Source organism: Elephas maximus, chromosome 3, assembly GCF_024166365.1.
Source record: "Elephas maximus indicus isolate mEleMax1 chromosome 3, mEleMax1 primary haplotype, whole genome shotgun sequence".
In the NCBI taxonomy this organism is placed as follows: Eukaryota; Metazoa; Chordata; class Mammalia; order Proboscidea; family Elephantidae; genus Elephas; species Elephas maximus.
The window spans coordinates 87,821,029-87,836,168 of NC_064821.1; the positions used below are offsets into that span (position 1 = coordinate 87,821,029).

Here is a 15,140-nt window from a genome sequence, read left to right on the forward strand (position 1 = left end):
AGAGGTTATAGAAAAAACAATTAAGAGGCTTGAAATAAACTCAGAATATTAAAATGTGGGCACAATATTGAAAGATTAAATGTCCATCAACAGATGAATGGATAAACAAAATGTGGTATATACAGACAATAGAATATTAACACAGCTATAAAGAGAAATGAAGTTCTGATGCATGCCACAACAGGGATGAACCTTGAAAACATAATGCTGAGCAAAATAAGTCAGTTGCAGAAGAACAAATACTGTATGATCTCATTTATATGAAATAAGCAAATACACAGAAACAAAGATTATTAGGTTACCAGAAGTGGGAGGGAGGGAGAATGGTGAAGTCTTTGGTTGGGGAACATTGACTTTAATAGTGGTGAAATGTTTTGGATGAGGATAGCAATAATGGCAGTACAACATGAAAAATGTAATAAATGTCATTGAGTTGTGAATGTGGAAGTCTTTGTGCTGGCAGATGTTTTGGTATGTATGTTTTCACCAAAATTAAAAAAAAAAGAGGAAAATAAAAGTTTATTACCTAAACAGAGGAGTGAAGGGAGAGATGTGACAGCAGTCTCAAATGCATCTATCTGTCCTCATTCTGATAAAACAACACCAACATTACTGTTAGACTTGGATCTCCTTAAGACTGCATAACAGGGCCTAGTATGAAGAGTTCTACAGCCACTCTGTCAAAGACGGTGGGAGAAAAACAACTTATTGTTCACCCACAATATACCTAGAAACTATGCTAGGCACTTTATATGTATTAACCGAGATGGAATTCACCCTATTTTACCATCTAGGGAATGAGATTCAGAGAGTTTAAGAGACTTGACAAAAGTCAGAGAGGGTAGTAGAATCTGGGTCTATCTGGTTCCGAAGCCTGTGTTTTGTCCTGTGCCAATGGGTAAGGAAGAAAACAATCAATGGTTCAATAATAACTTCATTTTTTACTCATAAAAAAAGACTGCCTAACTGTGGATTAATGAAAATCTAACTGGTTTGCTTTACAAAGCCTCTCTGCTGCCAACTTTAAGCAAAGAACAGCATCTAAATATAGAACTCTCTGACTTGTACTGGTCTTTCCAGAAAAATGTTTGAGTCCAGAGGTTATAGAAAAAGCAATTAAGAGGCTTGAAATAAACTTAGAATATTAAAATGTGGGCATAATTTTGAAATTAATTTGCTTTCTAAAAGGCTTACATCTGAAACACTGAAAACTAGATTGGTTCACTTTTCTTAAAAAAAAAAAAAAAGGATTGTCCTTCAGAAGTTTTAATATGTTTTTACCTGATTTCCTCTTATCATTTTAGAAGGAAGGCCTCTGCAACATTCTCCACCAGAGTCCACTAAGCTTTAACATGTGGCACTAAAATGAACTGCTTTGCATTTTACTCCCAAATAAAGCAAAGACACCATCACTTTCTTGGACCAGAAAGAATTACCAAAAAGGAAAAGCAGGGGCAATGGCTCAGATCTCAAGTCCCAAAAGAACTATGAACTTCGACTTAATAAAAAAAAAAAAGGCAGTAAGATCCTCGGGTAAGGCTTGCTGCAGTTTAAATTCGTTTTAGAAGTATTACATCATGGAAAACTGGTTGAGATGTAATAACCCATAAGGAAAACTCAGCTGGACAGGCATTAACCACCCAGAGCCTCACATCAGGTGACACAGAATAGAGCTGGTTCGGTCTGGCTTTCTCTTTTCTGTCCACGGTTTTTATGGTGCATTTTTAAGAGAGCAAAAGACAGAATAAACATCTCTCAGGAACCCCTAGATCATGTCAGTAGGATTACACGGAATAATAACAAGACGGCCAATCAAGTTTGTGGTCCAGTTTTACTTTTTTTAGTAAGACAATATAAAGATCTAAAATGCTAAAATTAGATCTGCTTGTTTATAAATGTTAAACCAATTTAATAAACATAAAAATAACCTGGGTGTCCTGGGAGGAAAACAAATACCTTCTATCTTGAATAACAGCTGAAACTGAACTGAGAATGAATTCATTCTATAAGTATTCTTCTCTATTTAACAAAAAATTTTAAACCACATTGCTCAAAACTGCCAAGCAGCAAAATACCAAATCTCCTGACAAAGGCAGGGCTATTAATACACATACATGCAGTGACTTTAACTGTTGCCGAAATGCTTTTCTTTTCTTTTTTTTTTCAAATCCGGGAAGTTCAGAAGAGAACAAATCCAAGTATCTACGACTGTCTTCCCAAACTCTGATACAGCTTCTTCTTCCTTCCCAAATTTATCTTTTATTCTAAGATTACTCATAAGTTTACAACAAATTAACGAAATGTAAAAACAGATTTCATTTTATGAGAACATACTTCTGAAACAACACTCTCACGATGACTTAATTTTCTCCCTCTCCCAAAGTGGAAGAAATGTATAGAGGTAGAATAACTTCAATTCAATCTAACAAACGTGTATATCGAGAATTACTATGTACAAGGCTTGTGCTCTCTATAGATAAACAGAACAATTAAAAAACAAGTATTTACTGCCTGTCACACATGTACTAAGCACAGTGCCAGGCAAAGGGGATTAAGTGACAGCTCGAGAGATAAACGTGACAGTCCCTTCTTCAAGTCGAATAATGATGGTGACGATAACATTTTTGAACACTTAAATGATGTGCGAGACACTGTTCTAAGTACTTTTACAGGGATTACCTCATTTAATCCTTACAATAGGTACTATTATTATCTCCATTTTACAGATGAGAAAACTGAAGCAGAGAGAGAATTAGTGGCTTGTCCAAGGTCACATGACCAGCAAAAACTCAAAGTTTGGATTGGATCCTCAACTCTTAAACTTGATTCCATACAGCCTCAATATATGATGGTTCAAATAACAATGATGACAGTAATAATGATAATCAAAATAAAAACCAGAAGTCACCTTCTTTCTGGGATTGTACTATTTCACCACCCACGTACAATGACACAAACATTACTGAAGCTTATTCTGTACTTTATTTAACAAAACTTTTCTGGTTATATGAAATTAGAACTCAGACTCAAGTCCCAAGTCTTTAAACCATCTACTTTGGCAGAGAGGAGAGAAAGGAGAAAATGTAAGATCCCTAACTAATATGCTAAATATGCTAGGGCTTATAAAATATGCTTTGAGGGCTCTCGTCTCTGGAGACTCTTTCCACCTAGCTCTCACTAGAATTACAATGATAAAATCAAAGAGATCTACTTTAATTCATCATATTTAATCACTGTTCATTTATTCTGGAAACAAACACACCTCTGTGAATATATATTTTTAATTATTCAACACTAATTCAGTGTGATTTCTAATCACTGATCTGGTCCATTCCCCTCATATAACAGAAGCAGAAACCAAAGCCCAAAGGTTAAATGACTTGTCCAAGATCCCACAATTAGGTAGAACTGTGTTAAGTGAAGAGTCCCTGGGTGGTGCAAACAGTTACTGCACTCGGCTGCTAACCAAAGGTCAGCAGTTTGAGTCCACCCAGGGGCACCTTGGAAGAAAGGCCTGATGATCTACTTCCAAAAAATGAGCCACTGAAAACCCTATGGAGCACAGTTCTACTCTGTCACCCACAGGGTCACCATGAGTTGGACTGACTCAACAGCAACTGGCTACTGGTATTAAGTGAACAAGAGAAACAGTGGAAGATAAGGCTGAGAAAACAGGTAAGAAGGAATCTGACTATAAAGGATTTTTGACTCAATTCTAAAATCAGTAGCTTGTGTGTTGCTATGATGTTGGAAGCTATGCCACTGATATTTCAAATGGTAAACAGGTTTCAATAGAGTTCCAGACCAAAACAGACTAGGAAGAAAGGCCTGGTTATCCACTGCCAAAAATTAGTCAACGAAAACCCCCTGGATCATAACAGTATATTGTCCAATATAGTGCTAGAAGATGAGCCCCTGAAGTTGAATTGGAAGGCACTCAAAATACACAGTGGCCACAACAATGAACTCAAGCATACCAACAACTGTAAAGATGGCACCAGACTGGGCAATGTTTTGTTCTATCGTACATGGGGTCACCACGAATTGGCACCAACTCCATAACAACTAATAACAACATAAGGAAGAGTGGGAACGGAGGCAAAGAGAGACAGGGGAAATAATTCACTCCAGGCAAAAGGGAAGAGGTTTGAACTATAGCAGCTGTATAAGAGAAGGAACAGATGAAAAAGTCTTTGAAGATATGGAATCAACAGCTTAGCTTCTGATCAGAAGCAAGGGACAAAAGGAATAACTAAAGATGACTTCAGGATTTTCAGGGTGGGTAAATGACTATTTTAACTGAGATTGGGAAAATATCCTGCCATATCTTCTTAGCATTAGCTGACAACATTCTGTTTCTTACACATATAACTTGCTTCCTAAGGAGACTTGTCTGGAGACAACAGGCCTCCATTTCCCTTGTATTCACCATGACCTTACCTAGCACAGGACTGGACTGAGTCATTCCAAGTAAGTATTTGGAGAAGACATATTCTCCATTTTAACAAAATTGCGATTATAATGTTGGAAATGGATTTTGAAGGGGTTGCTAAAACAATTCTGAAAGAAAACTAGTAGATAGGAAAATAAATTCAAAATGTAGCCAAAAAGAAAAAACAAGCATGAGGACATGAGCAAAGAGTCTAAAAGAAATATTAAATTCCTCATGACATGAGGAATAACAGAGATGTAGGAGAAAAAATCCTGCTACAGGTCCTCAGAAAGGCCATTGGGGAGTGGAAGTGAGCAGGGCGTGGAATTGGGTTACAGATCTTGATCACAAGACTTCCTGGCGTAAACAACCTTATTCACAGGAGGCCCAGACAATCAGGCCCTGAACTCAAGAAAGTACTTTATTGTTCCTTTTTTGAAACAGATAACTTAGAGCAACTGATGATAAAACAACTAATCTTAACTATGCTCATGTGTTAAAAAATATATATACACATACAGGAAGAAAATATACATACCTACTGCCTCTATAACTTACCAGGCTCATTCATCTCCTGACAACTAGAAATTTTAGGAGGGAAAGAGATGAAAAGGGGAAGTAGGAAGGTTGAGGTCAAGGAAGAGAGAGAAATAAAACTGCAAAAGGTCAGCTCAATCACTCCTGCTGGGCACACAACAGGAGGACCAAGCAGAGGACCAAGGCATGCCCAGGGGATAAGATGCCTACCTTCTGGCAGGTCAGGCAGATAGCTTTCTTTCCTAAGTATGCTTTACAAATCACTAATATAGTGATTTTCAACTTTTTCTTTTTTAAAGCAGAAGAACTGTTTCTTTAAAACTCTTATTTAGAAGTCCAATATAAAACATAAAAAGTGGAGCTGCTTTGGTTGGATGAAGCAGAGCAGAGAGCCAAAAGCCTCATCTGCTCAACGACCTCCCTCCCAGGGCCAGTCCCTGAGGAGGCATGTCTGTGAAAATCCCAGGGTTCCAATAAATAAATTCCTCCCAATTTAGATCTAATAATCTCACTTTTTCCCCCACAGAATCCTTCAGTATTACATTTCCAGGCTTGAATTTTTTCTTCAGTTCTTTCAGCCTGAGAAATGCTAAGCGCTTTCTTCCCTTTTGGTTTTCTATCTCCCAGGTCTTCGCACAAGTCATCATAATACTTTACTTTGTCTTTTCGACCTGGCCTTTGAAATCTGTTCAGCTCTTTTACTTCATCATTTTTTCCTTTTGTTTTAGCTACTCGACGTTCAAGAGCAAGTTTCGGAGTCTTCTGACATCCATTTAGGTCTTTTCTTTCTCTTTTGCCCTTTTAATGACCCTTGCTTTCTTCAAGTATGATGTACTTGATGTCATTCCACAACTCATCTGGTCTTCAGTCATTAACGTTCAATGAGTCAAATCTGTTCTTGAGATGGGATATACTCAAGGTCGTCCTTGGCTCTCATGGACTTGTTCTAATTTTCTTCAGTTTCACCTTGAACTTGCATATGAGTAATTGATGGTCTTATCCGAAGTCAGCCCCTGGCCTTGTCCTGACTGATGATATTGAGCTTTTCCATTGTCTCTTTCCACAGATGCAGTCGATTTGAATCCTGTGTATTCCATTTGCTGAAGTCCATGTGTATAAAAAAAAAATAGTCACCGTTTATGTTGGTTAAAAAATTATTTGCGATGAAGACGTCGTTGGTCTTACAAAATTCAATCATGCCATCTCCAGCATCGTTTCTATCACGACGGCCATCTTTTCCAACTACCAATCCTTTGTTTCCAACTTTCGCATTCCAATCACCAGTAACTATCAGTGCATCCTGATTGCATGTTTATCGATTTCAAACTACAGAAGTTGGGAAAAATCTTCAATTTCTTCATCTTTGGCCTTAGTGTTTAGTGTAGAAATTTGAATAATAGTCATATTATATGGTCTTTCTTGTAGGCATATGAATATTATCCTATCACCGGCAGCACTGTACTTTAGGATAGGTCTTGAAATGTTCTGCAATGCCATTCATCTTCAAGCTGTCATTCCTGGCAGAGTAGACCTTATGACTGTCTGATCCAAAATGACCAACACCAGTCCATTTCAGCTCACTAATGCCTAGGATATCTATGTTTATATGTTCCATTTCATTTTTGATGATTTCTAATTTTCCCAGATTCATACTTCGTACATTGCATGTTCTGATTATTAATGGATGTTTGCAGCTGTTTCTTCTCATTTTGAGTCATGCCACATCAGCAAGTGAAGGTCCCAAAAGCTTTACTCCATCCACTTCATTAAGGTCGACTCTACTTTAAGGAGGCAGCTCTTTCTTCCCCAGTCCCATTTTGAGTGCCTTCCAAACCTGAGGGGCTCATCTTCCAGGACTATATTAGACAATGTTCCACTGCTATTCATAAGATTTTCACTGGTTAATTCTTTTCAGAAGTAGACTGCCGGGTCCTTCTTCCTAGTCTGTCTTAGTCTGGAAGGTCAGCTGAAACTTGTCGGCCATGGGTGACCCTGCTAGTATTTGAATACCTGTGGCATAGCTTCCAGGATCAGAGCAACACCCAAGCCCCCACAGTACGACAAACTGACAAAGGCACCTAACAACAACAACAATCTCAATTTCAGAAAAATTTTGGTTCATACTTCTGCCTAGCTTTTGGACCTATAAAGAGATTTTATAGTATTTATACATTGAAACCAGACTAAGAGCCATACTAACAAATTCTTGTTGTTGTTAGGTGCCATCGAGTCGGTTCCGACTCATAGTGATGCCGTGCACAACAGAACGAAACACTGCCTGGTCGTGAGCCATCCTCACAATCTTTATGCTTGAGCTCATTGTTGCAGTCACTGTGTCAGTCCACCTCGTTGAGGGTCTTCCTCTTTTCTGCTGACCCTGTACTCTGCCAAGCATGATGTCCTTCTCTAGGGACTGATCCCTCCTGACAACACGTCCAAAGTATGTAAGATGCAGTTTTACCATCCTTGCCACTAAGGAACATTCTGGCTGTACTTCTTCTAAGACAGATTTGTTCGTTCTTTTGGCAGTCCGTGGTATATTCAATGTTCTTCCCCAACACCCACAATTCAAAGGCGTCAATTCTTCGGTCTTCCTTATTCACTGTCCAGTTTTCACAGGTATATGATACAACTGAAAATACCATGGCTTGGGTCAGGTGCACCTTAGTCTTCAAGGTGACATCTTTGCTCTTCAACACTTTGAAGGGGTTTTGCCCAATGCAATGAGTCTTGATTTCTTGACTGCTGCTTCCATGGCTGTTGATTGTGGATCCAAGTAAAGTGAAATCCTTGACAACTTCAATCCTCTCTCTGTTTATCATGATGTTGCTCACTGGTCCAGTTGTGAGGATTTTTGTTTTCCTTATGTTGAGGTGCAATCCATACTGAAGGCCGTGGTCTTTGATCTTCATTAGGAAGTGCTTCAAGTCCTCTTCACTTTCAGCAAGCAAAGTTGTGTCATCTTCATAACGCAGGTTGTTAATGAATCTTCCTCCAATCCTGATACCGTTCTTCTTTGTACAGTCCAGCTTCTCGTGTTATTTGCTCAGCGTACAGATTGAATAGGTATGGTGAAAGAATACAATCCTGACACACACCTTTCCTGACTTTAAACCAATCAGTATCCCTTTGTTCTGTCCGAACAACCACCTCTTGATCTATGTAAAGGTTCCTCATGAGCACAATTAAGTGTTCTGGAATTCCCATTCTTCGCAATGTTATCCATAATTTGTTATGATCCACACATTCGAATGCCTTTGCATAGTCAATAAAACACAGGTAAACATCCTTCTGGTATTCTCTGCTTTCAGCCAGGATCCATCTGACATCAGCAATGATATCCCTGGTTCCACATCCTCTTCTGAAACTGGCCTGAATTTCTGGCAGTTCCCTGTCGATATACTGCTGCAGCCGTTTTGGAATGATCTTCAGCAAAATTTTGCTTGTGTGTGATATTAATGATATTGTTCTGTAATTTCCACATGCGGTTCGATCATCTTTCTTGGGAATAGGCATAAATATGAATCTCTTCCAGTCAGTTGGCCAGGAAGCTGTCTTCCATATTTCTTGGCATAGATAAGTGAGCACCTCCAGCGTGGCATCTGTTTGTTGAAACATCTCAATTGATATTCCATCAATTCCTGGAGACTTGTTTTTCGCCAATGCCTTAAGAGCAGCATGGACTTCTTCCTTCAGTACCATCGGTTCCTGATCATATGCCACCTCTTGAAATAGTTGAACATCGACTAATTCTTTTTGGTATAATGGCTCTGTGTATTCCTTTCATCTTCTTTTGATGCTTCCTGTGTCGTTTAATATTTTGCCCATAGAATCCTTCACTATTGAACTCGAGGCTTGAATTTTTCTTCAGTTCTTTCAGATTGAGAAATGCCACATGTGTTCCTCCCTTTTGGTTTTCCATCTCCAGCTCTTTGCACATGTCATTATAATACTTTACTTTGTCTTCTCGAGACTCCCTTTGAAATCTTCTGTTCAGTTCTTTTACTTCATCAATTCTTCCTTTTGCTTTAGCTGCTCGACATTCAAAAGCAAGTTTCAGAGTCTCCTCTGACACCCATCTTGGTCTTTTCTTTCTTTCCTGTCTTTTCAATGACCTCTTGCTTTCTTCATGTATGATGTCCTTGGTGTCATTCCACAATTCATCTGGTCTTCGGTCACTAGTGTTCAAAGAGTCAAATCTGTTTTTCAGATGGTCTCTAAATTCAGGTGGGATGTACTCAAGGTCATATTTTGGCTCTTGTGGACTTGCTCTGATTTTCTTCAGTTTCAGCTTGAACTTGCATATGAGCAATTGATGGTCTCTTCCACAGTCAGCCCCTGGCCTTGTTCTGACTGATGATAATGAGCTTTTCCATCGTCTCTTTCCACAGATGTAGTCAGTTCGATTTCTGTGGGTTCCATCTGGTGAGGTCCATGTGTAGAGTTGCCATTTATGTTGGTGAAAGAAGGTATTTGCAATGATGAAGTTGTTGGTCTTGCAAAATTATATCATTCAATCTCCAGCATTGTTTCTATCACCAAGGCCATATTTTCCAACTACTGATCCTTCTCTGTTTCTAACTTTCACAGTCCAGTCGCCAGTAATTAGCAATGAATGTTGATTGCATGTATGATCAATTTCAGACTGCAGCAGCAGATAAAAGTCTTCTATTTCTTCATCTTTGGCCCTAGTGGTTGGTGCGTATATTTGAATAATAGTCGTATTAACTGGTCTTCCTTGTAGGCGTATGGATATTATCCTATCACTGACAGTGTTGTACTTCAGGATACATCTTGAAACATTCTTTTTGACGATGAATGCAACACCACTACTCTTCAAGTTGTCCTTCCCAGCATAGTAGACTATACGATTGTCTGATTCAAAGTGGCCAATACCAGTCCATTTCAGCTCACTAATGCCTAGGATATCGATGTTTATGTGTTCCATTTCATTTTTGACGACTTCCAATTTTCCTAGATTCATACTTCACACGTTCCAGCTGTTTCTTCTCATTTTGAGTCATGCCACATGGGCAAATGAAGGTCCCGAAAGCTTTACTCCATCCACGTCATTAAGGTCAACTCTACTCTGAGGAGGCAGCTCTTCCCCAGTCATCTTTTGAGTGCCTTCCAACCTGGGGGGCTCATCTTCCAGCACTATATCAGACAGTGTTCCACTGCTATTCATAAGGTTTTCACTGGCTAATGCTTTTCAGACGTAGACTGCCGGGTCCTTCTTCCTAGTCTGTCTTAGTCTGGAAGTTCAGCTGAAACCTGTCCTCCATGGGTGACCCTGCTGGTATCTCAATACCAGTGGCATAGCTTCCAGCATCACAGCAACATGCAAGCCCCAACAGTATGACAAACTGACAGACTCGTGGGGATACTAATAGTAACAAAAAATTGAAATTATAAGTTAAATGTTAACAGTAAAGTGGTAAGACAACTAGAAACCATTTAGGAAAAAAAAAAAAATCCTAAGAACTTTGAGAATGGAACATGGTCATGCTTACTTTGACATTTAAGGTGTCCTAGGAACACAGTTCTGTGCTGACACATATGGATCCGCCCTGAGATGGAATTGGTGGGTGGGTGGAGAAGGACATATAATAAATGCTTCTATTGCCACAGTACTTCTCTGGATAACAAAAGCCAAGAGGACTCTGCTTGCTTTAGGCCATGGGCTAGGATAATTTCCTTTTGTTGTATTCAAAATATACAATGAAAGTGAAAACACAAAAATGCAGAAGATATAAAGTTAGAAAGCTGCTTTTAAAATTAATCTACTTCCAGACTTTTAAAAATCAGTCTATTCGAGACAGATGGCTTATGCAGAACAAAAACAGTCACCAGCAGAGTGTAAACCCACCACGGTTAACACAATAATTATAAGGATTTTTATGTACTATATGCTTACAGTGTGCCAGATCTTGTGCCAGAGGCTTTATATACATTATCTCATTTGTTGGCTTACAGTGAAGATCAGGATAAAGTTAATATTACTTTTTATACCTTAAAAAACTTAGCTGAGAGCAAAGATTATTATTTTGTATAAATTTAAAAAGGGGGGGGTCATTCTCAAGCAATAACAAGACTAGATATGCTTACTTAGATTTTAAACCTTCAATGGATCAAAAGGAGATAAGCCAAGAAAATGGATTAATGAGACATCAGAATTGGAATGGTAACACTGATCTCATCACAACATTACATTTAGGCTAGAACAATGCGAACTAAGGACAAAAATGTAGTTAGACTCCAGCCCAACACTGTCCAATACAGTAGCCACTAGCTCTATGTGGGTATTTAAATTTAAATTAGTTAAAGTTAAATTTAAAATTCAGTTCCTTGGTCCCACTAACTGCATTTCAATGCTCATTAGCCACATATGGCTACCAGATGGACAGCAGAGATAAAGAACATTCTCATTACTGCAGAAAGTCCTATTGGGCAGTGCTACTCTAGCAGAAAAACCCTTGATTGTGCTAGCAACAGCAGCAGGCATTCAACAAATGTTTGTTGAGTGAATGAATGAATAAAAGTCAGATAGGCTACAATGGGCCGTTTAAAGAACTGTCCAGAGAAAAAGAAACTAGTACAGTAAAACTTGGAAAGCCAGAACCTGTGTAAGGCAGAAAATTACCAGAGAAGGAAAACTCAAATGTTTTCCACTAATAGGGAGTAATGGAAAAGTAGTAAGACTGCACCCTGTCAAAACTTGCAAAACTCAGAAAAACAAGGCAGTCCCACTGAATTTCAGCTCTCACAGGTTTCATCATAATATCTAACATTTACTGAGCACTTACCACAAAGCCAGGTACTATTTTAAGTGCTTTACATGTACTAATTTAATTAATCCTCAACAACAACTCTATGAGATATTCACTATCATTATCCCCATTTTATAGATGGGAAAACTAAAGCTCAGAGTGGTTAAGTAGCTTTCCCAAGATTCACAATCTGAATCCAGGCAGTCTGGTCTAGAATATAGAGCCTTCGTTTTTAACCATTATACTACACTGCTTTTATTAAACATTTTGCTGTGATGGAATAAAAGTTAAAGTCAGTCTCCCCATTCATTTGTCAGTCCAGTTCACAGTGAAGAGGATGAGGAAAAGGAGTACTGAATTGAAAAAGATTGGCAGGAAATATCTCAAAATGTTAATACTAATTTTATCTCCAGGTGCCAAGATTAAGGGCAATTTTTATTTTCTTGCTTTTGTTAACTTTTCAAAATGTTTCACAGTGATCGTGTATCACTTGTATAATAATAACAATACACGATTTTTTAAGCCGAAAATATGATCAGCTTAAAAATATCAAATCAAGCTTTATCCACCTCATATTCAAACATGGTGGAGGCCTCCTAACTGATATCTTGCCCACCAGTTCCCTATCACTAAACCATTCTGCACCTTGCCATCATTTACTCTCTATCATGTCCTACTCAGAATCCAATAAACAAAGCATAAAATACAATCTTCTCGGCTTTTTGCATAATTTGGCCCCATTTTACCTTTCCAGTTTTACCTACCAATACTACTCTATTGAACTCTCAGTTTTTCTAGGGGAAGCCGAGTAAAAAGAGCCCAGGCCAACACAATCTCTAGGCCTCAATTCCTTACACTAGAGAGTGGTTGTGAAAATTAAATCTTTAAATAAGTAAAGCACCGGGCTCACAAGGCTTTAAATAAATGGTGATTCTCTATTGTTGTTGTTAGATGCCATCGAGTTGGTTCTGGCTCACAGTGACCCTACATACAACAGAACAAAACACTGCCCAGTCCTGCACCATCCTCACAATCGTTATGTTTGAGCCCATTGTTGCAGCCACTGTGTCAGTCCATCTTGTTGAGGGTCTTCTTCTTTGTTGCTGACCCTCTACTCTACCAAGCATGATGTCCTTCTCCAGGGACTAGTCCCTCCTGATAACACGTTCAAAGTATGTGAGAAGTCTTTCCATTCTTGCTTCCAATGAGCATTCTGGCTTTACTTCTTCCAAGACAGATTTGTTTGTTCTTCTGGCAGTCCATGGTACATTCAATATTCTTCGCCAACACCGTAATTCAAAGGCATCAATTCTTTTTCAGTCTTCCTTATTCATTGTCCAGCTTTCATATGCATATGAGGTGACTGAAAATATCCTGGCTTGGGTCCTGCGCACCTTAGTCCTTAATGTGACATCTTTGCTTTTTTTAACACTTTAAACAGATCTTTTGAAGCAGATTTGCCTAATGCAATGTATCATCTGATTTCCTGACTGCTGCTTCCATGGACATTGATTATGGATCCAAGTAAAATGAAATCCTTGGCAACTTCATTATTTTCTCCTCCATTTATCATGATGCTGCTCATTGGTCTAGTTGTGAGGATTTTTGTTTTCTTTATGTGGAGGTGTAATCCATAGTGAAGGCTGTATTCTCTATTATTAGTATCCAAATGGGTCTTTACTCTGACTCCTGAAAAAGCTTTGCACTTTCACCTCTGTGCTTTACTTATACTATTTTGCTCCTTTCTGAGTACCTTCCCTATCTTCTAAAACCCTATCAAACACCGAAACTATTGTCCTGAGAAATGTTTAAACCTTAAACCAAAAATTATCCCTGAAGTCTTCTTAAAGCCAAACAATATTTTAGCTTAACTAGTAAAGAATGTCTGCCTTGAACATTATGCTGTTTTAAGATCCATCTATGTGGGATCAAATTGACAACAGCAACTCGAAAGATTAGAGAGGAAACTTAGGGGGCAGGAGGAACAAACAACTCAGAAAAGGAGGGTGAGAATGGCTGCACAACTCAAAGAATATAATCAATGTCACTGAATTGTACATATAGAAATTGTTGAATTGGTTATGTTTTCCTGTGTATAGTCTCGGTAGGAAGAACAACAAAATAAAATAAATTATTTAAAAAATACTACGTTTCAAATAGCTCAATAATAAATAAAACCCTAACAAAATGCAAGGTCTAGCTCGAGTCCCCTCCTCCAAGAAGGCTTCTCTGACTCTGCCAAGGCAATATGACCTCTCCTTTGAATTTCTGTAGCACTTGAGAGTTTATTCTACCAAGTGGCAGTAGTATCCTAGCTGATTTGATCAGTTCTCTTTTCACGTATGTAAGTCTTAGATCCCCAATTACAGTGTAAATTCCTTGCTAGCAGACATTCCATTTTATATACACACCTTTTGGTATCTAACATATCACCACGCATATACTAGATGCTCAGAAAACATGTTACTCTGATTTGTGGATCTGGAAGAAAGTCATAATAAAAATATTGGCTGATGACAGAGACTGGAGAAACCCAGCGAGTGCGGCCCCCGGACATCCTTTCAGCTCAGTAATGAGTCTCTCCTGAGCCCTTCAGCCAAAGATTGAACAGGCCCATGGAACAAAACAAGACTAAAGGGGCACACCAGCCCTGAGGCAGGTGAGAAGGGTGAGTGTTGACATGTCGTGGGGTTGTTAACCAATGTCAGACAATAATGTGTGTACTATTTGATGAAAAACTAGTTTGTTCTGTCAACTTTCATCTAAAGTTCAATAAAAAAGAAAAAAAATATTGGCTGAACATTTTTGTAGCGGACTAGGAAGTCAGTAATTTTATTTAAAGATAGTAAGTTTCAGAGAAACAATATAACCTAATTTCTATAACGTAGAACCACGGATTAAACGTGTAAGCCATTCTTAAGGTGTATTATTCCTCTCTACTCCAATATAAATATATAAAATATTTGCAATAAATAACCCTAAGTGAATAGCATTTTTAATTTTTTAGTGTCTTACACATAAGCACTCTTAAGTATGTATTGAATTGAACTGTCTTATTTGGTCTCATTTGGAAATATACTCACCTCACTAAAATATCACGATAATTAAAATGAGAAAGATTCAGATACTGATTATTAGAAAGTGATGATTAAATAATCTTATTATATATAAATATACTTCTCCTTTAAAAAGTATGTCTCCTTCTTATGTGAGTGCTGAAAGATAAGGGTAGACAGCTTGAGGGCATAATTTCATTTTTGTTTTCATTCACAGATTTAATTATGATTCCTCAAGATGCAATTAAGAAATGTAAATAACCACATAAAGACCAAAGTCTTTTCTCTTTGATAAATTACTAATTTGGCAATAAGAAACAACTGGTCTGATAAGCAGCTACTAAG

At 38.2% G+C, this 15,140-nt stretch overlaps 1 protein-coding gene across 1 annotated transcript in view; it reads right to left on the reverse strand.

The window, feature by feature from the left end:
* The window catches only part of TESK2 (testis associated actin remodelling kinase 2), a 161,469-nt gene that overhangs the window by 74,170 nt on the left and 72,159 nt on the right, over positions 1-15,140 (reverse strand). The gene's annotated exons all lie outside the window — the stretch shown is intronic.